A 21,566-nucleotide genomic window follows, 5' to 3' on the forward strand; every position below is an offset into this window, starting at 1 on the left:
AATTTGACATACAGCTGCAGTATAACCCATGACACTATGCAAAAACATCAACCTTCAGACAGTGGAACTACCTTAACATGGCACACAGAAACTTCTAGTTCCTTACTTCCAGCAACCTAAAACTGTTACAATAACTGTTTCACAGTACTGCCTTTTGTCTGTATTCCTATAGCACAGTAGATTTAATCACATTTGCATGAAAGCAATCAGACTAGTATGTCTGAAATTAAAATCTTCAGCTTTTGCCTTAGAAAGGTGAATGACATTCACAGCCACTTCACATTGGTGCACAGTGCCAATCTTTGCACAAATGATGAGGACAAAAAGTGAAGGCTTTTTGATGAGCCATTTCTGGTCATGTGTGTTGTGTGTGATTCCATTTTTTGAACAAACTAAACATGAAAAAGGGGTTGATAGGTAATTTATGAAAATGGGGATGGCAAGCAGAGGGTAGGACAAGGGGAAAGAATTCAAGAATATGCAGGAGGGTGGTGGAGACCACTATAGTTATCCAATTCTTCGGAACACAAATGTAGAATTGTACAAAGAATTTCAGGACTTAGGAGAGTCATGACACCAGGGATTGTTAACAACAGAATAATGTTGTATAGCTAAATGCACCAAATGAAATGTGTCAAGATGACACAAAGGTGAAGTGGGAAGGTATGTATGTGGCATAATTTTTTTTGTCAGACTGGTACCTACTTTTTGGAGTGAAAGGAATGTTGAAGAAACTGCATGGGAATGAAAGGGTCAGGTAGGTAAAGTAGGTTAGGTACCAGGCACAGGCACACAGGACATGCAAAACAGACAGGGGTAGTTATGCAATAAAACATTGGGGGACAGCATGATTGGGGCTAAGTTGGGGACCTCAGAGGTGCATTCTTGTCCAGCTTAAGAGCAGTAAGAACGTAGTCCTCACCCTCAGGACTGTCATCACTTGTCCTTTGTGTCAGCTGCCTGGATCAGAGCTGGATGTGGCATTATTTTGCAATACAACACAAAACATTTTCAGTTGTACTGATTTGGGCACCAAAGCCCCTCTCCATTCAGGTGACAAAATCTCTATCACCACTACTGCTGCGCTGCTGCTCCTGGAGGTATAACTGTACCAGCTGATGCAGCAGAGCTACCTGATGCAAGTGGAGCAGGTAGGCAGGAGTTGTGGAGACAAAGCTGACAGGTTGTGACTCAGATGGGCTTCGTATCTGTGCTGCCATAGCCACCTGTGCAGGTTTTGTGAGCCAAACTCAGTGGTCAGTACTCCTTCTAATGATGATAATCATCTTGTTTTCAGCAACAATGGGGTCTATATTAGGCCACTGAAATGTATTCCGGCAAACACCTATTCAGCGACCCATAATCAGCAAAAATCACTTCAGTGATTCACTGAATTCATTAAGGGCAATGAAATTGTTGCCCAAAGCACAACAGACAACTATAGAACTTTGCCCTTTTCTCCACTGTAGTGTGATCTTGGAATTGGTATATATAGTTGGGGGGGTTGGCAGGCAGAGCCCCCCAGTTGGGTGGATTCGAGTGAACTAAAATTTGATCCATTGTGCTTGGGCACCTATTTCATTGCCCTTAGTAAATTTAGTGACTTGGGCAACTATGGTGGTGCAGTGGTTAGCGTTTCTGCCTCACAGCAAGAGGTTTGCCGGTTCGATCCTTGGCTGGGGTGCCTTCTGTGCGGAGTCTGCATGTCCTCCCTGTAATCGCATGAGTTTTCTCTAGGTGCTCTGGTTTCCTCCCACATCCCAAAGACATGCTGCAGGTGGATTGGACACACTAAATTGGCCCTAGGCATGAGTGCTTGCATGTGTGTGCCTCCTGTGGAAGGTTGGGTGTCGGGCTGGCAACTTGACACTGTAAAATTCCACTGCCAATCATGAGCGGACAGTGATCTGCTGTGGTGACCCCTAACCAGGAAAAGCCGAAGGAATAAGTAAATTTAGTGAATTGCTGATGCAATTTTCATTGATTAGGGGTCACTGAATAGGTGTTTGCCGGAATACCATTTTGGTGAACTAATACAGACCCCAACAATGTATATATAAAATAAATAAACAAATAAATAAAGGCAAGATAAAGAGTGGGGGGAGACAAAAAATGAAAATTAGATCAATGGTATGTCATAGTACTTAATTATTGGAATAAATAAAACAATATGATAAATATACAAGTACACCTTAGCCACATCACGATACAGTTTGATGGGAAGATATGAATGTGTCATAAAATCAATTAGTAGTATGATGTCACTAATAGAATCATATATTTCACTGTGTCATGCCAGATATATGCGTTTTAAGGTAACATCTGCATTTGCAAATGCAAAATAGCCATGAGATTTTGCCATGTGCAGTGCTCAAACAACTGATACATGTTACAGCGTTAAATCCTGATATGCTTTATAGTGTTGTTGTTAATCATGGTTTGTTGCAAGAAAATGTGATAACTTGTGATATATTAGCATGATGGGAGTTAGACACTGGTAAGGTTGAGCAGTACCACTTGGAAATCAAACCCAAGAGAAAAAAAAAGAATAAAAAAAGAATAAAATGTTAAACTTTGCTCATTGACCATATCAACAAATGCATTCTCCTGTGGCACTGCCATAGGAGAGTACACTTGTTGATATGCTCATTAGAGGTATTGTAAAGACTAAATGTAAACATACTTAAGAGATTCCTGTATGTCTGTCACTTTACTGACATGGGATTGTAATTTTCTGTAGAAGGCAGTGTTTGTGTCTGTAAATACATCTCAGATGTATGCAGTTGCATGACCTGAGTAAGACTTGTTGGGTTAGGTTACATGCATACGTCATAACACATGGTGTCATAAACACATACTTATGATATGTGAGAACTCAATAATTAGAACAAAAATACTGTGCACATCAAAACTATGTATGTGCATTCTACATTAAATATCAACATTGTCAAGTTCAACATAATTTATGCACATTATATTTAGTTTCTTAAGAAAGCAATAATGATACATTTCTTGCAGTTAAAATTATGATACACACGTGCATTTACTGTGACATTCCTAATACAAATATTGTGATAAATGGCATTCTGCCACCTCTGTAAAAGTGTCTGTCAAATGATTTTGAAGTCTGCATCACCTGTCTTTATTCATTATGACGACTGCACTTTTGTCACAGAGAAAGCTACCTGATAGATTCAGTTTATTCACCAAGTACTACCCAGTACAATCCACTGATGGGCACACACTGCCACTGGGCTTATTTGTGTATTTTCACTACAGAAGGCAACCTAAATTCATTTTTTTCACATTTTCCTTATGCATTAAAGTGCAGTTCACTGCAGGGGACCACTGCCAGTCCAAAGTGGGCAATGCTAAACAGTGTGCAAACAATGAAGACAAAATAAAAAAAGAGTACTGAAATATAGGAAACATGAAACGAGTAGTGAAAATGTATAGTTCTGATACTTTCTCAATTTTGCTGTCTTTAAAGAAGAATACATGCTCATTAAACATCATTATGTTCACACAAAGACTGCCATCTCTGGATTAGAACCCAAGGATACCAAAACATTTACAAGACACGGTTCAGATTTGTATCACCATCTGACATACACAGTGTACTCTGAAGATAAAAAAGAGAGGTCACGTATACTCAATATGTGATAAAGTATCGATTGACATAACAGGTGCAAAAGAATCAGTTCTTGACTTTTGTCCTGGGTAATTTGCAGTAAGATCCTGGCAATAGGGAAAATAATCTTTCCTCAGAAAATATAAAAAATATGAACACTGCACCTCTTTATTTAATTATTTATTTATTGTTAATACCATTTCCTGGTATGTGCTTCTACAAGACTGCTATTTGCTTTGCCTTGCAGTCGATATATGTTTCAATGAGTAATCAACTTCCTTAGACTTGCAGATACAATTGCATTCAGAGACAGAAACTGTTGTCATAAACAATTTATATAAATGTTTGGAATGTTGTTCTCCTAAGTTAGTCAATGATAGTGACAATATTTCTTGTAAGTGCCTTCTCACTGACTCACCTTGATTAATATTTCAGTCAGACTGATCACTCACACTTGCAAGCATTTACCAACTAACATTTCTCAGTGCTCATCCTTGTAGAGCTAGGGCATGTGCATGTATTCACGTAGGCCCTTAAACCATGTTTATATTCCCTGCCTTTAGTGCAAATTGTGGAATTCATGAATGCTAATGAGCTCACAACTCATTTGCATATTCACAGTGCTGAGTGGACTGAATCTACAGTATATAAAGGTAATCATATAGCTAAGGAACTTGTATTGCAGTAGGGGAAACTGGAATCAGGAACTCCATACTGCTACTTGCTTGGTAAACTTTTTTCTACTTTCATAACTGATTTTGCTGCAAAGGTAGGTTGCTGGTATGAATACATTTATGTATTTGAACCTTAACTATGGTTTGCATTTCTTGATCATGCAGTATTTTATTACATAATGATGACGGTTTAATGGAATTTTCAATCTTAAAAGTTGGCCACTTTGTTCGGAAGACTGTTGCATCAATTATTTCCAAGATCATGGATTCTTGTATTAGTAACAGTGACAATTTTGTTAAGGCTCTGATGTCTACCTGTCTGCTCTTCATGGAAGTGCATATCAGAGCAAAAGGTGTTAACCATTTTTCTTTGACAGGTGTACGAACTGTACATTATTTTTTCTTGCTGCGATATACTATAGAGGGGCAGAAATGCTAGACCTGCTTTGAAAATGTTATCAAGTTTTTTCTTTGTTTTGCTTGGGGGGGGGGTGAAAACTGTATCAAATTGTGTGTACTCATATGAAGTCTTCCTTTTCCATGTATTTTGTGTATGACGGATGGATACATTCTTACTAATTTTATTTTTTATTTATTTGACATTTGTTGACTGGGATAGTCTGAGTGAACTATTGCCCTTTTTCAGCAGAGGCCCAGGGAGAAAAGCTCCACAGTACAACTAAGCAAGAAAATTGCATGATTATAGTAAACTAAATAAAATAATAAAGCAATTTTCCATTACTGTACAAGTAAAAGAAAACCGCAAAAGTGACATTTATACAATGTAGTAAGTGTAGAAACAGGTTATAACAACAAAAAAAAATGGCAAACATAGGTATGGATTGTCATCAGGGGATAATGGTGCAAGTCAAAGAAGGTTATTTTATAAGCTACAGGAGGCGTAGATATTTAATATAAAATTCATATTGTAAATCAGTGGCAGCTGGTGGCTTCAAATCAAAAGGGGGGCTGCAGGAGACAACCAAATGGGTGGGGCAAATGGGAAGGGGTAAATTAGAAAGGGATGGAGCTATACTAAAAACTGCAAAAAATGGGACTTTAATTAAATACACTGACCTTGGTGCCAAACCATCATTATGAGACTCCAATCAAGACAAAATGAAGTGTAGAAGAAAAAAATATTTCAATGCATTGGCTCCATGACAGATCACTTAATATCTAGATGGAAACAAAAAGGCTGTGAGGCATGAAAAAATAAATTACTTTTTAAATATATTACTGGAATGCCAGTCAATATCAAGTATAAAAAAACAAGAAGCACTCAGCTCAAATCACTTCTCCTTGTACTACAGTTCTAATTCTATTGTATATTCAGCTTTATAAATGTACCAAGTAACATGATGAAAGTATCAATCTCTGTGATACCCCCACTTGTAAAATGATTCTTAGCCAAAAAAGACCTGCAGTCTAACAACAACTATCTACTTGTTTCATAGGGAAAACATGATCAAAGTAAAAAATGACCAGCAAACAAGTAACAAGCTCAAGATAAATTACTTAAAGGATTACTGCACAGGTTATGTACCACACATGATAGATTGGCATTCTGTTTAGTTTACAGGTAAAGCCCTCAAAGATGACTGCAAGTCTTCAACAAATGTAATAAGCTTCAGAAAATGCTGTAATCCTGCCCTTTATTACAAATATTGTCATATGCATTTCAGTACCTAAGGCTTATACGCAATCTAGTTATGTAAATATTCTCTGCATGGCAACACCAAAAATGGTTTCAATGTTGGTAATTCTTTCACAGTATGCTTATTAAAGCTTACTTGCATCTTACAATGTCAGACAAGCTTACCTGATGGTCATTAAAGCATTGCTACTTAATCACAGAGCAACAGACTCTGCAACAACATGCATTTTCTTAATAAGAAAAAGCATAAATCAACAATATAAAACATGACAGAAAACCAGAACATTCTGCAAAATCAAGGACAGATGAAAAGCCACTGTAGTATTTGTGTCTACCTTTAGATGGGAGGATACTCTGCATGCATACACTCACATACATAACTGCTCCTTGCCTTGCTTGGGCACATCCAGAGTCACTACATGGGGGAGTGGGGTGCAACAAGTATGTCACAATTTGAAATGTCTCTGGCTGATAGTGATGGCCCTGACACATTTGTCATACTTCTCAACCTCAGAGCAAGAAATCTGGACAAAGCCATAAATAGAAGTGGGACAAAGGCCCAAAAATAAGGACAATTTTTAAATATTGCTCTTATAAACTTAGAAAGATAATATAATAGTAGGTCTTGCATTAGTATGAATTTCTGAAGGGTATGGAATCTGAAACTCAAATGTCTGTCATTATTTTCTAACTCCAATCTTTAATAATTTGCTACTAATTTGCCAGAAAACCACAATTTTATGAAAAACGGACCGAAAATGTGATGCAAAAATATAAAATAGCCACACAATACAGCTGGGAACCTGTCAAAGAAGGGATATTTTTTAAATATTAGTACTGTTAACTTGAGCAGCTGAGAAAATAAGAGAATCTACATGCATTTCTAAATTTAAAAGTAGTCTATAATTCTGATCATTACAATTATTTATTAATTGTAAACCCTCCACGTTTTCTTCAAAATTTGTCATTTTGCGGAGAGTTTATTAGGGGAGAGCAACATTTTGAGCCAAAATCGGAGACAATTGAGAGGTTTGGATATACCTAATTCTATAAAGCAATTTATTTGCTCATACCTCTCAACCTCTTAATGCAGGAAATCTGGACAAGGCCAAATATATTGGGGGAACATGCAAACAGTACTAAAAATTGCTCTTGTATAAACTTAAGACAGTTGACAGTATAACAGGTCTTGTTTTAGCATGCATTTTTCTGAAAGGTATGAAGTCTGAAACTCAATGTCTGTCATTATTTAATGACTTCATACCTAAATGATTTGCCATAAAACCACAAATGTTATGAGGAACAAACCAAAAATAAGAATCAAAAATCTATTCATTCTGCAAAAACCTGGGCAGTTGAGAGGTATAGTACAGCTGGGGCTAAGTTTGTCACCTTTCCCCCCTCACAAAATCATGGCTGAATGGGGCCTCCATTATGCAGCTATCCCAATGTCCCATCACTTGGTTGTTTCACCCCATTTACCATAAACACTGTAATGTTTATACTGCTTTACTTTTATGATGATTTGGATTTCATTTAAACGTTTTATTTTACATTTTACAGCACAAACACTAATAGACGTCTGCTAAACAAAGCAATGCAGTTTCACAATGAAATTAGACTTAACATTAAAACTTCTCTGCCCTTGAAACTCACATTCATTGAAGCAGCATAAAAACCCACATTCAAAGAAAATACATCTGACCAGTGACAGATAAAGATTAACATGGGCTGTTTTCAAATCATAGGCCCCTTGCACAGGAAACATACACGTGTTCTTTGATACGCCTTCCTGATTGTATTAAATTATATTCCTTGTATAATACAGTACAGTTGTTAGAGGGCATTTTAAATTTATTGTTTTCCTGTAAACAATGAAACAAAATGCATGCACCAATAATGAAAAAAACTGCCCAATTCAGAACATTTCCATCATAAAAGCCTACTCAAACTTCTACAATCCACCAGTATCAGTAAATATGCAGAATCTCTGCAGAAGTAAAAGTCATCTAAATAATTTCACATTAAAGAGATCTGTAGCTAATGAAGGGGTTGCTGCTAGCACACACCTTTTTATTTCACTGTTTCATCTACAAAGTGCCTGTTGCTCTTGAGGAATAAATTGCCTATGCTACATTAAAAAAATGATAAGCTAGTAATATTGCAATAGAGAATGGATGGTAAACTCATAACAGGTTTATCTTTACTAGGTATCTCAGACAAGGAGGACATTCTCATGACTGCAGTATCCACCCCCTTTAAAAGTGCAACACAGTACAGTATCAGTGATGCATCTATATACTGTGGAAGTAAAATCCACAGTCTTCTGCATCAAAAGCAAGTAGACTATCTGCTGTGCTATTAACAACACAAGCAGCCACAGCATAAGCAGCATTTAACTTCTCTTCAAGCTCTCAGCTCCTTGTAAAATGGACTGCACACTCAACTGTATCTCTAAACTTTAAAGCACAAAAAATCTGGAAAAAGCCAAAATTTATTGCAGGGGGGGGGCAAAAGACCAAAAACTATGGATACATTTTAAACATTGCTTGCATAATATTGGAAAGTTGCTAGAATAAAATGCTGTGTTACCACCATGCATTTCACTGTCAAGTCTTGAACCCAGGACCCTGTACACTACAATCAGAACAACATACCACTATGCCAAATCAACTGTTTTTTGAAATACAGGCAGACTGAAAGTTAAATGGCTATCATTTAGTTAATTCAATTTTTGCCATAGCTCTCAATTTCTTAGCACAAAACACCTAGACAAAGCCAATAATGGGGGAATCCAGCCCCAAAAATAGAAACAGATTTCAAGTATAGATCTTATAAACAGAAAATTGCAAGAATAAAAGGCTTTGTGTTACCATGTAATTTCTGAAGACTATGAAGTCTGAAATTCAAATGCCTGTCATTATTTAGTGAATTCAAAATCCCCCCAAAAATGCAGATTTTATGTGAAACAGAACAAAACTGAGGCAAAAGTTTCACAAGTATTGGTGGGTAGGGAATTCAAGCTTTTGCTACCTACTCCCAAGGTACAGGGTTTGAGTCTAGCCACCAGGTATATTTCCTGGCTTCTTTCTAGCTACTGGGGCATTTCACACACACACACACACACACACACACACACACACACATGCAAAAGCTGGTTAATGGGACTCTTTAAATAAGCAATTTCATGGTTTAATAGCTGTTTACTAAACAACAGTTTCATAGTATTAGGTTCTAATCCACTCATTGACATTGGTACTGTAACCCAATGCATTCCCCAGTTTTAGGCTCATCGTTTTTTTTTCACTTTTCATTAACAGATGTCCTTGGGATCTTATGCACACATTTATTGCCACTTATACACAGGCACTTTAGCTATCACTAGAGCAAACAAAAAAACCCACAGAATTAATATATTGCAAAAAATCTTTGTCTGTATTTGGAATTGCCTGGTTAAACACAAGTTCCACCTTACAACTAGCACATAGATCTAAGTCCACTCTCACTTTATTTGGTGCAGTAAAGAAAACTACCACCTCATCATTACTAACCATTAAAGACTCAAATAGTAGTCCTTTAGTTTGTGACAGGTACCAAAAATATTTCTGCATGGTCTTAAATCATTTAAGGGTATCCTAGAAATTACTAAAAATTACTAGAAATTACTAAACTCTACTCATTGAAGCAATAAAAGCTATTGTAATTAATGTTTCTACTATCCAGACTGCAGTATGCATTGCCTCCTGCCTCTCTGATGTCTGTACATACTACAGATTTGTTACAAACTACTGAAAATAAATTTCTGAGTTTTAATCAACTATCCAAGCATAGTGAGCATCACTGTTTAACATTTAACAAGACAAAGTGGTTACCTATCAGTGGCAGAGCAACCTTTCTACAGAATACTCTTACTTTCAAATTGAATGAAAAATAATAGCCACATTTAGAGAATATGCTTGTGCTACACAACAGAAACCACAACCAACAAGGTCATAATGCCACACAATTTGCACAGAAAGAGCCTTCTATAAAATTGTCCCATCTTCATGGAATAACACACACACATACACGCACACACACACACACACACACACACACACACACACACACACACACACACACTTCCGTTAGTATAAACAAGTAGTACCTGCACCTACTTTCAGGCCAAAGCTCCAGTTTCAAACCCAAAAGCCCCGTGAGACAGCCAAAGTCCTGTAAGTCCTGTCCTTCCCACGAGAGCAGGCTCCTGCCTGCAGACGTTGCAGTCCTATCCCCTTCCAGTCTATGCAGTTGTAACTGCATAGACTTCTGGGATCTTTGCTGTTCCAGGTTGTTTGAGTCTGGACTGTCTTACCAACAGTCTGGATCTGTACGCATGCAGTCCGGACTCGGGAAATTGCCACGAGTCTGCACACGTGAGTTCGGGACATGGGTAATGCATGGAAATGCCGCGTGTACGCATGCACGAGTTTCGAGGGACTCACATTTGTTTTTATTTATTTTTTTATTTTATTTTATTTTGTTTTGTATTCATTTCTTTTCCTTTGTACAGCTGGAGGGGCTGCTGTCCTGCATCCCAATAGTACGAGCCACCCCTGTTGTAAATAGTATGCAGGTAGCAAGTTACCAGGATCTACAAGTGAAGGAACATGGAGAGTAATAAGTCACTGACTTGTCATAATAAGAGGTTAGTTTTTATAACATAATTAGAGGAAAGGAAGGACTAGGAAGGAGGAATGGAAAAATGTAGTGGAGGAGGAAGGGCAGGGTTCAAGTGGGATGATTACAGTGACATATATATTTTTCTGTTCTTGTTTCCTATTATGTTTCCTCTTATACAGGGCTATGGCGCCTAAAACATCTAAACCTCATAAACTACCATACACAAACGCTGAGAACAATGTAACCATTATGGCCCTACCTTACCATGGGTCATTCCTATTAGAAAGAGGCATAAGTGAAAGGCTTTATGTACATTAGTGGGGACATTTCATATCTGTGTAGTGCAAACATTAAATATAAGGTATTACTGATATTAGGACCAGCGGTGGTGGTGCTGCGGTAGTGTTGTCTGCTCACAGTAAGACGCTGTCTGGTTCAATTCTCAGCTAGAGTGTCTTCTGCATGGAGACATGCATGAATGGGCGTACCTTCATTGAAGGTTGTGCATCAGGCCTGGCAAGCCGGTAAGTAAAAATCAACTACCAATCATTAGCGGACCGGAGTTCTGCTGTGGCGAACCCTAACTGGGAAAAGCCAAAAGACACAAACAAAACTGATATTACTGTATACCTGGGACGTATATGAACTTAGGGACATATGAGAATTTGCTTAACACAACAATCATTTATATAACTGTATTTGTTCTCCTAAACAGTTTCCAGACATACCTTGGTAATAATGCAGATTCAAGAAGTCTCCCTGTGGGGGTGCATGTGTCTTATGCTAACTGAATACAACCATTACATAGTTAAGTAGATGCTGTGCATTTTGTCAGGCATCATTTTTAATATTTGTATGTGCCAAGACTGTTATTTTTTCTTTTAGGTATTCAGTGTGTGTGCTGTCCTTTTCCTGTTAGAAAGAGCCATGGCATATTGTGTACGCCTATGTTTGCTGAAAGCATCTGTGACTAGTAGTCCCTTAGACTCCTATATATCTTCTGGAGTTGCTGGCCCTGCCTGTGGTACCAGGCACTGTGGTCCTGCCCCTATCTGAATTTGCTGAAGTTGTCTCCTGAGAATGATACTGTGTAACATGGGAAAGACTGTAAGTACTTTGGCAGAGGTGGCTCCATCATACTGCAGGGCACCTTCTGAGGTGTTTAGACACCAGAACCTTGATTTCAGCAAGCCAGATATACATTTTGTGATATTCCTAGTTTAAGTATGACCATCATTGTATCCTTGCTTGGTGAGTTTGTGTGGATTTCTCACAGGTGTCATGAGCCATGTTTCCAGGGCATAACCTGCATCTCCCACTAAATGCCATTGTGGAAAGTCACCCTTAACAAACTTTGTGTGTAGCTCACAGGTGTATCATATGTGTAAGTCATGAAAACTGTCTGGGTTACCTGCACATACATTGTTGATGATTCCTTGGGCATTACAGACAACTTGACAGTTTATAGTGTGGTATCCTTTACTGCTGATGCACCTCCTTCCCTATTCAATGGGTTGGGGCTTTTATTTCTATGTGTATGCAATCTATGGCCCCCAAAACATCAGGGAAGTGTGTTATTGCATACAATTTCTTCATGGTGCTTGCCCTCTGCTGTGGGGAAAGGGATATTTTTATTTTTATTTTATTTATTTTACATTTGTTAACCGGGCTAGTCCAACTGGATATATTTCCATTTTCAGTGGAGGCCCGGGGAGAAAAGCTCCACAGTGACATTTAAAAGTTCATAATGCACAATTATGAGAGAAAACTGTAAGACAAAATAAGATGAGAGAGCAGTAATTACAAAGTTATACTATTTAAGCAAATACCATATTCAAAAGAAATTATTTACACAAAAATTAGTTAAAAATAATTAGAGAGTCTTGGCTAGAGAGAAAGTATGCAAATTAGGAAACACAAAAAAAAAGAAACTTTGAAAGGAACAAGATACTCTTTCAAATTAAGATATGAGAGGTTATTTACAATATGTTCACAGTTTAATTCATCTCCTATTTGCAACAATAATTTCAGATAGTTACCGCTACCCAGGGATAAGTAGCGATAAAAGGTAAGGGGAGGCAGGATAGAGAAAAATGGCAAAAGAGAATGCAGATAATTAGTCTGGGCAACAGCAAGGGCATAACCAGTGAGTTTTAAGATGTTGCTTCAGCCTTTGCTTAAAGAGTGGGAAGGAGGGAAGTACTGGTAGATCTGATGGCAACATGTTCCAATATTTTCCAGCTGTATTAGAAAACAAGGAGTCACCAGCCAGTGATATGGGATATGTTCTCTTGTATGTTGTAGCATTGGATTTAGAAACTGATGTAATATTCTGGAAGCTGAGGCCTGTGACAACCATAATATGCCCCTTATGGGTCTCTGAAATGTACTTATAGGTGATATATGTAATGCTACATATATCTTTGTTTCCATTTGGATGGGTACTCCATGACTTCCCTGGGACTCAGTGAGGGAAACAGAGGTTTCATATTTTCTCTAGTGTTTCCCTATTCACCCAGTATCATTGTAGCATTTCTGTGTCATGAAGCCAATGATAAGTCAAATGGGGTCTAGGCATCCTCCTTATTCTTGGCTGAGGTTTAGCAGCAGCATAACTTGGAATTAAAGCCTGTTACACATAGAGGTTAATGATGGCTGCAGCAAATGTTAACATCCCTTTTTTCTAAGTGTAGTCATGACTGTATTCCAAAGGGTTTTGGATTTTAGGGCAAATGGCTACACTGAGTGTACAGAATTTGTTAACAGATTCCTGAATAGCTCCACCATCTTGAATTGGTTAATTATCATGCAATTTGGCTACTTATGTTATCATTAGCATATTCCACTGTTTACCTTGGTTTTGTTGTGGAACCATTTCATCAATACCAAATTGCATGCTATCAAATGCACAGTGTGCTGCATATATGATAGATGCACTTACTGTAGCTGTTAATGAATCCAGCCCATTGTCACAAGGATGTTCCAATGGGGAAAGCAATATAGGTTCATAGGTTCATAGGTTGGTACTAGGCTATCGGCCCTAAGGCCTATATAAGCCTAGCCATAACGATTCCCTGGATATTTCTTCCCACAACATTTACTTCCCTGGACCCCTGTCTAGCAGGCCGACTGACATGATCCCCGGGGTGAATTTCCTATCTCCCATCCAATCATCAAGGTTCCTTTTGAAAAGGGCCAAGGAAGCGCTCTGCTTGACATGTATGGGCAGTCTATTGCAGAGTATGGGGAGTCTCTGGGTCAGGAACCTATCCCTCCAACATCTTTTGTTCATTGTGATGACAAGGTTTAGATCCCTGGAGCATGTGGCTCTGAGGGATTGGGATTTCTTTAAGTGGAGCATGTCCAACAGTTCAGGGTTTGACATGACCTTGTATGTTAAGCAGAGATCGCCTCTGAGGAGACGATATACCACAGAGTATAGCTGGAGTTTTGTTAGACGGTCAGCATATGGCATCTGCTTTAGGCCTGTGATTCTTTTAGTGAGGTATTTCTGTGGCCTTTCCAGCTGTTGCAGATGTCTTGAGAGGTACTTACCAAATGGGGCATTATACCCTTTAATGCATCTAATGAGGGATGAGTACAGTGGGACAATGACCTCCTTTTTTCCTGGATGAAATGCCCTTAGTGATGAGGTGTGCCACATAGAAGGATTTCCTGACTGTTGTGGTGATGTGGTTATCGAAGGTGAGACCACTGTCCACCTGTGTCCCTAAGTATCTCATCACACTTTCAGTGTTTAGTGTACTGCCACCTATGTGGTAATTCATGGGTAAATGTTTTTTCCCACAGGGGATAACTATACATTTCTTGGCATTAGGCTTGAGCCCATGGCTCTGGCACCAAGCATCTGTTTCTGTAAGGCCCTTTTGTAGAATATCCACATCATTTGGGGATTCAATAATGACTCTCAGTTTGCAGTCATCTGTGAACTTTGTTAGCCAGAGTCCCTTAGTGTTGGCCTGTACTTCAGAGAAGTAGATGCCAAACAAGAGTGGTCCCAGGACTGAACCCTGAGGTACTCCATGTGTCACTTGTCTGGAGATGGATTTGGAGTTGGCTACTTTTACAGTCTGGGTTCTGTCAGTAAGCCAGTTGGCAACCCATCGAGTGATGTAAGGATTTATGCCCAGCTTAGTAAGTTTATCTATGATTCCAGAGTGAGGGATGGTGTCCAAGGCCTTGGCAAGGTCCAGATAGGCTGTGTGGACTGCCTTATCATTGTCCACAGCTCTGGAGACTGATTCAAAGAAGTTAATCAGGTTCAGGAGAGAAGATCGGCTCTTCACAAAGCCAAACTGGGTGGGGTCCAGTGTTTGAAGGTTGCCAATGTCTTTATTTATAAGTTCCATGATAATGCGTTCCATGCCCTTGCAGATCAGGCTCATCAGACTGATGGGACAGTAGTTCCTGGCATCCAAGGTGGATCCCCCTTTGTGGAGTGGGGTAACTGTAGCTGTGTGCCACTCAGTGGGCACGAAGCCTGAGGTGAGGCTATGATTAAACATGACACTTAGGTGAGGTGCCAGTTCATTTTGTAGTTCATTGTAGTACACAGCCTGGGATGTCATCTGGTCCCATGGATGCTGTACTCTTAGCTTTGGAGAGTGCGGTTTCTACCTGAGTGGCCGTGATTACCGGAATCTGGCAATCTTTTGGTATTGATATGGGCCCTTTAGGGGGTGAGAGGGGGGTGAAGTTGGCACTAAATCTATCTGCCAGGATATTGGCAATATCCTTGGGATCAGTATATTTAATTCCATTCTGTTGTAGCTCAGAGCAGATCTGAGCATTGCCATTTAGATTCTTGACATAGCTATAGAATGCCTTGTGGTTGTCTTTGAAATCGTTGGCAATTTTATTTTCATAACTAGCTTTTGAGGATTTTATGAGGGATCTCAGCTTCTTAGAGAGTTTTTTTGCATCCTGGGATTTTCCTCTTTTCTGCAACAGTTTCTTCCTTCTGTTGTATAGTTTGTTTATGGCAGGGGACCACCAGATTGGCTTCCTTTTTTTGGAGGAGAGCATCTTGGTTCTATTTGGGGTGGCATGATTCATACACGAGTGGCTGTGCTCGTACAGTGCCTTAGTGTAGGATACAGCAGTCAAACTTTCAGATCCCATCTGCATGGGTGTCATGAAGTTTGTTACTTCTGATTTGAGTAGCATAAAGTTGACTTTGGAGAAGTTTTTTTACAGAGATTTCCTTACTGTACTGTAATACAGCACACTTCCAGAACTTTTAGTGTACTAATGCCACTAATCCTAACTAGTAGTATAATGACAATGTCTCATCTAAAATGTAATTCTTTCATGATGTTTCTATGCATTTTCTTTCTGTTTTTACTTATTCATCATCTGCCTTTAAAATGTAATTGATAATTAAAGTGTCTGGTTAGTCATTTGATGTTTAACCAAAGAAATACACAAAAAGATCTGATTAACTCCCAAAATTGTAATAATATCAAATAAATAGCTACATAAAATACAACCACAAAAACAAAAAAAAATACTTTAATATGGTTTTGTGTAAATGCTTTCATTCTGTACAAAGATCTTCTTCAAACACCTTTAAATTAATGAACCACTTAAATAAAATACAGTGACATGTTCACAAAAGCATGGCTTAAAATAAGTGTTTTAACTCCTTCCTTTTCAGAATAACTTTAACATTTTCTTTATCACTGAAGCCAGGGAAACTGCAAGCATCCAACCATAGATGGCAACTGTATTTCTTCCAATAAAATCTTCTTCTGCCTCAAATCTGTGTTGAAAGTTTTTTATGTGATCTATAACACAAAATACAAATCTACCACCAGTCAAATTATTAAAGTGGAATTGTGCTGCATGTTTCACCAAAGCACTACCTATATCTGATTTCTTGACAGCATACAGATGTTCATAAATCCGAGCATTGAATTTCTTTGTAGTTCTCCTTGTATAAAATGCCTGACATTTAGTGCAAGAAGCAATATAAACAACACATTTTGATTTACAGGTAAATCAAAATTGTAACTTGATCTGATATTCCCTACTTTTCACTGTGCCACTGTTACCTTCCATAACATTTTTACAATAATTACATGAATAACATCTATATATTCCAATAGGGAGGCTGCCAGTATCTTTGGATGGACAACTTAGCCTAACTTGAAAGATATCCTTCAAATTCCTGCCTTTTTTAGTTACTAAGATGGGGCTCTCCCCTACAACCTTTTTCATCTCCAGAACATTCATCAGAAATCTCCAGCTCTGTCTGATAAGATTGCCAATGCTTCTCTTATCTGAAGAGTTAGTCAAAAAGAAGGCTACTGAAAAATATTTAGTTTGCTTAACACTTGCTTTGGAACTAATAATGATTTCAGAATTACTGATTTATATCTAACTTCTCTATTTTCCTTTACTTCCTTATATACTTTATTCAACATCCTTTTGAGTACCCTCTGTGGTACAACTTCTGCTTCAGCATTGCACATTCATTTTCAAAGAGTTCAAGCTCATCAGTTAACCTACTTGTCATAATGAAATGATCATTTGCTATGTTCCTTTGAAAATTTTTTTCTGATGCATGTTTTGATAATGCAAATAGGCATTGCTTTGGACTTCCTTTTTCCAAATGTTTACATTTAAAATATCCTTATTCCTTTAAATAGTCAAATCTAAAAAAAAATAATACAATTTTTACTGACATTAAATGTAAACCTCAAATAATTAGTGATATTATTTAGGTATACCGTAAAATTTGATAAGTCATCTAAATTGCACTTCCATAACATACAAACATCATCAATAAAGCATTTAAAAAAAAGCTATAAAATTAAAAAATGTTAATTTATACACAAATTCTTTTTTCCAGCCTGTCATGAATAGATTGGCATAGCTAGGTTCCATTGCTACCCCCATCACAACTTCATTAAACTATTTGTTTGGATGATTTCCAAAATTCAAAAAATATATATATAATAAAATAATATCTGATATTTCAGTAAACAACCTCATTTGTGTAACTTAAAACAAACATTAGAGAAGTGTATTTCTTTATTCACAGTCTCAAGATATTCAGCATTTGTGGATCACAATGTAAAGGGATGAAATATTACTATTACCAAAAAATCAGAGTAATCAATTTTAACCCAGCAATACTTTTGATGAAATCAAAGAACTTCTTAAAAAAGACTAACTTTTGCTTACTGTTTTTTGCAGAAACTTATCAACAAAAATTGTCATGGCTTCTGTTTTACTTCCTTGACTCATAGCAATATGACTAAATAGTGTTTTTTCCAAACTTTTATGGATCTTTGGCAGCCCCAAAATTCTACTTATCTTGAGTTTACAGAGTCTAAAAAAACTCAAGTAATTCATTACTAATAAGGCCCTTATTAAGCCATTATTCAATGAAAGCATCAGTTAAGCTATGAGGTTTTCATTTCTGACTAAGAAACATTGTTATAAAAGCCTTCGTCATTTAACAGAGCAATCATCTTTTCATCCTAAAACATTCTGTCTAAAACAACATAAGCATTGCCCTTGTCAGCTCTCATAATATATAAACTTTCATTGTTTCCTAATCTATATAAAGTCTCCCTTTCTTGAATGTTCAAATTACAGAACGTTATTTTGGTTTTAGCTCTCAATAGTTCTCTAATATAATTTTCGTTGTTTTTAAGAAAGCCTCTTGCTCTAGGTTTACATGAGTATTAGAAATGTTCAGCTTCTTAAAAGAAAAAAGTTCATTTTCTAAACTTTCATTGAAAATGCATCTCAGATTTAATTTTCTTGCAAAGCCTCTGAGAGAATTGATAGTATCAATAACATCGGCTCTACCATGTGGCATGAAAAATAAACCCTTATTCAATAATCTTAACTCATCATTTTTTAGAACAAACTTTGATAAATTAGCACTTTTAAAAGTAAAAGCAGTACCTTGGGTTCTTATTAACTCACCTATTAGTTGTTCTTCTTGCTCCATTGTTGTTTCCAGTTGCTGTACTTTTTAACTAAATCAACCGTGTTGACAGTGTCTTCCAAAGAAAATGATTAACACAAAACAATAGGCACTCAAGTTGACAACAACAGAATAAAACTTTTATATCCAAAATGTCTCTGAGTAATTACTAGTCCATTAGACGTGAACATATTTATTGAAACAAGCCAAGCGCTTTCATCCTTAAAAAATGTAGGACTTCTTCAGAGCAATGAAAAACAATGATGACAGACTTTATATAACTAAACAACATTCATTAAAAGTCATGTGATTCCAATTTGCTCATTAATTACTTACTCACTATTAAAGGAAAAAGCAATTTAAAAAAGCAGTTTAAAAAAAAGCAGTTTGTTCTGAAACATTTTGGATATAGAGGTTTTATTCTGCTGTTGTCGACTTGAATGCCTTTTGTTTTGTGTTGACTGTTGCTGTACTTTCTTAAGTAAGGAGACCAGGTCGCCATTTGCACCCATGTCCTGTGTCCTGTTCCACCAACCGCAGATACTTCCACCATTTAAAATTCCTGAGATGTTCTGTTTACTGAACCCCATCTGTCAGGTCTATGATTATCTTTCTTTTTATTTGCTTTCTTTCAGATTCTTTTAGATGTGCAGATCACATATTCATGAGCACCATCTTGGCTAACTTATGCTTGACTGGATCGAGCACCACCTCAGTCTTCCTTGTCATCCTTCTTAGTACGCATATTAAATACGTGAACATCATCATAGTCTTGCTTATCCCTTTGGAGCTTTTTCAGTTTGTGCTTTTTCTGCACTTCATTTTCCAAATGGATTTTGGAATAAATCCTCTCCATGTTAGTTAAATTAATTAATAATTAATAAATTAATTGAATTAGTAGATGAAGTTGATGTTTTAAGGTCACAATAGGATGACATTATGGTGGTATTTAGCACCATGATAGTAACTTATTGTCTTTATGCAAAAGCTGAACATATTGTCACCAGCTGGCCAGTGTATAACTCTTAGGCCTCTGGGACCCTTTTAACTTTTAAGCACATGTCAAAAAAAATTTCCCAATGGGTTTTCTTGAACTCCAAAAGATTTTTTCTCAAGGCTCACAAATTCATCAGCAAGATCAATTCACTTAACCCCATAGAAATGATTCCTTCATCAAATGGATTACTTGCACAAACTAAACAGTTGTTCAAGATATTATCCATGTTGTCACTGTGAGGGCTAACATCAGCATCAGAACCAGAAAAGCCAACAGAAGCAGACAAATGGTAAGTTTAACAACTTTTCTAACAGACCCATCTCCATTGTCAAGCAAGGACCCAGAAGGAGTGTCATATAAGGTAAAGTCCAACAGCAGCACCAAGAAATGAGAACCAGGCTGGGAGGGATTAATGAAATTTATATTCTCAGTACAAAACCAAATAAACAAAAATGATCCAATTAACTTCCAAAATTAAAATAATCTCAAATAAATAGCTTAAAAATTGTGACTACAAAAACAAAAATTTAAAATAGGATTTTGTGTAAGCGCATTTACTCTATACAAAAAACTTCTTCAGACAAACCCCTCAAATTAGTGAACAATTTAAATAAACAAAATGCAGTCACATGCTCAAACATTATGTAAATCAATGTTTTAACTCCTTCCTTTTCAGAAAACCTTTAAAATGTTCTTTATGGCTGATACCAGGGAAACTATAAGCAGCCACCCTTAGTTGCCAGTAGTATTCTTTCCAAACCAAAATTTCTTCTGCCTCAAATCTGTGTTGAAAGTTTTTTACTTGCTCTAAAGCACAAAACACAAATCTACCACCAATGAAATTATTAGAGTAGTATTGTGCAAAGTGTTGTGTGCCTTTTGGTATTTTGTCTTTTTTGGTCTCTAGAAGGCTTCTAGCTGCAGTTCTAGGGGCTCACGCCTTTTGGAATTAATATCATTTACAAGTGGAAAAAGTTGGATGTTTTAACAATTTTGTAGAAACCTATTCAGAATCATTAGCTGCCTTCCGATTGAACTTTGTGCAATACTATTAGCCTCTGTCCTTGTTTACAAATTGTTTATTACAGACTCTTACTTGTTCAGTATCAGTTTGTACATTTATCAGAATAAAACATATTTCCACTCAGTTCATACTGCTTCTAACTGTCCATTAACACAGCCTTCATTACAGCAGCTGGGCATTCTTGGTCACAGACTTCAAACTCTGAAATTCCCATCAGTTACGCACTCAGACTCTATATACATTTTCTTGCTTTCACAAAAATTAAAACACATCTAGATAAAACAAAAATATACAAATTTCCAGGAAAACAAACAGGAGACCTTACATAAAAGAGACAATAAGGACTAAGCAGGATGACATAAGGTAACATGGTTAGTATAATAACTTGCATTCATGTGGGTTTGTGAGTGTTATTTTGTATATTACTACTTCTGTGCATTAGTTTGGATATTGTACTCTGACTCATAGTTGAAAATGTGCTGCTGATTAGCTGTGTTTGCAAATTTAGTTATCTAAATAAATAAGTGACTCCCATTAGAGACAGATGTACCCATGATGGGGTGCGCTATGGAGGATATAATGTGTGTTTACCATGATCTACAGATGGGATGTGTGAAATGTATATACTGATGTGCAGCCACCAAGGATTTTGTAGACCTTGATGATTCTGCAACAAAAACAAAACAAAAAAAAAAAACAGAAAGTGGCAAGCATTCAAAAAATCTTAGTGTAGCCCTCTTAAGTCAGCTTTGAAAATAAGAATTTGGGGCGTTCAAGATGGTCACTGTTCTGTGAGCACTGCTAGCACCTAGCTATCAGAAATACCATGGATTAAAATAAACCCAGGAGACAACATGGAATAAAAAACGCAGAAATAAGACTGAACATCTATTCCAGATAACAAACAGCAATCAAAGGAAGGAAAAAAGCAATGGATTCCTTTTAAAAACAACAGGAC

This window comes from Protopterus annectens, chromosome 2.part0 (assembly GCF_019279795.1).
Source record: "Protopterus annectens isolate FY-2018-M chromosome 2.part0, PAN1.0, whole genome shotgun sequence".
NCBI lineage: Eukaryota > Metazoa > Chordata > Ceratodontiformes > Protopteridae > Protopterus > Protopterus annectens.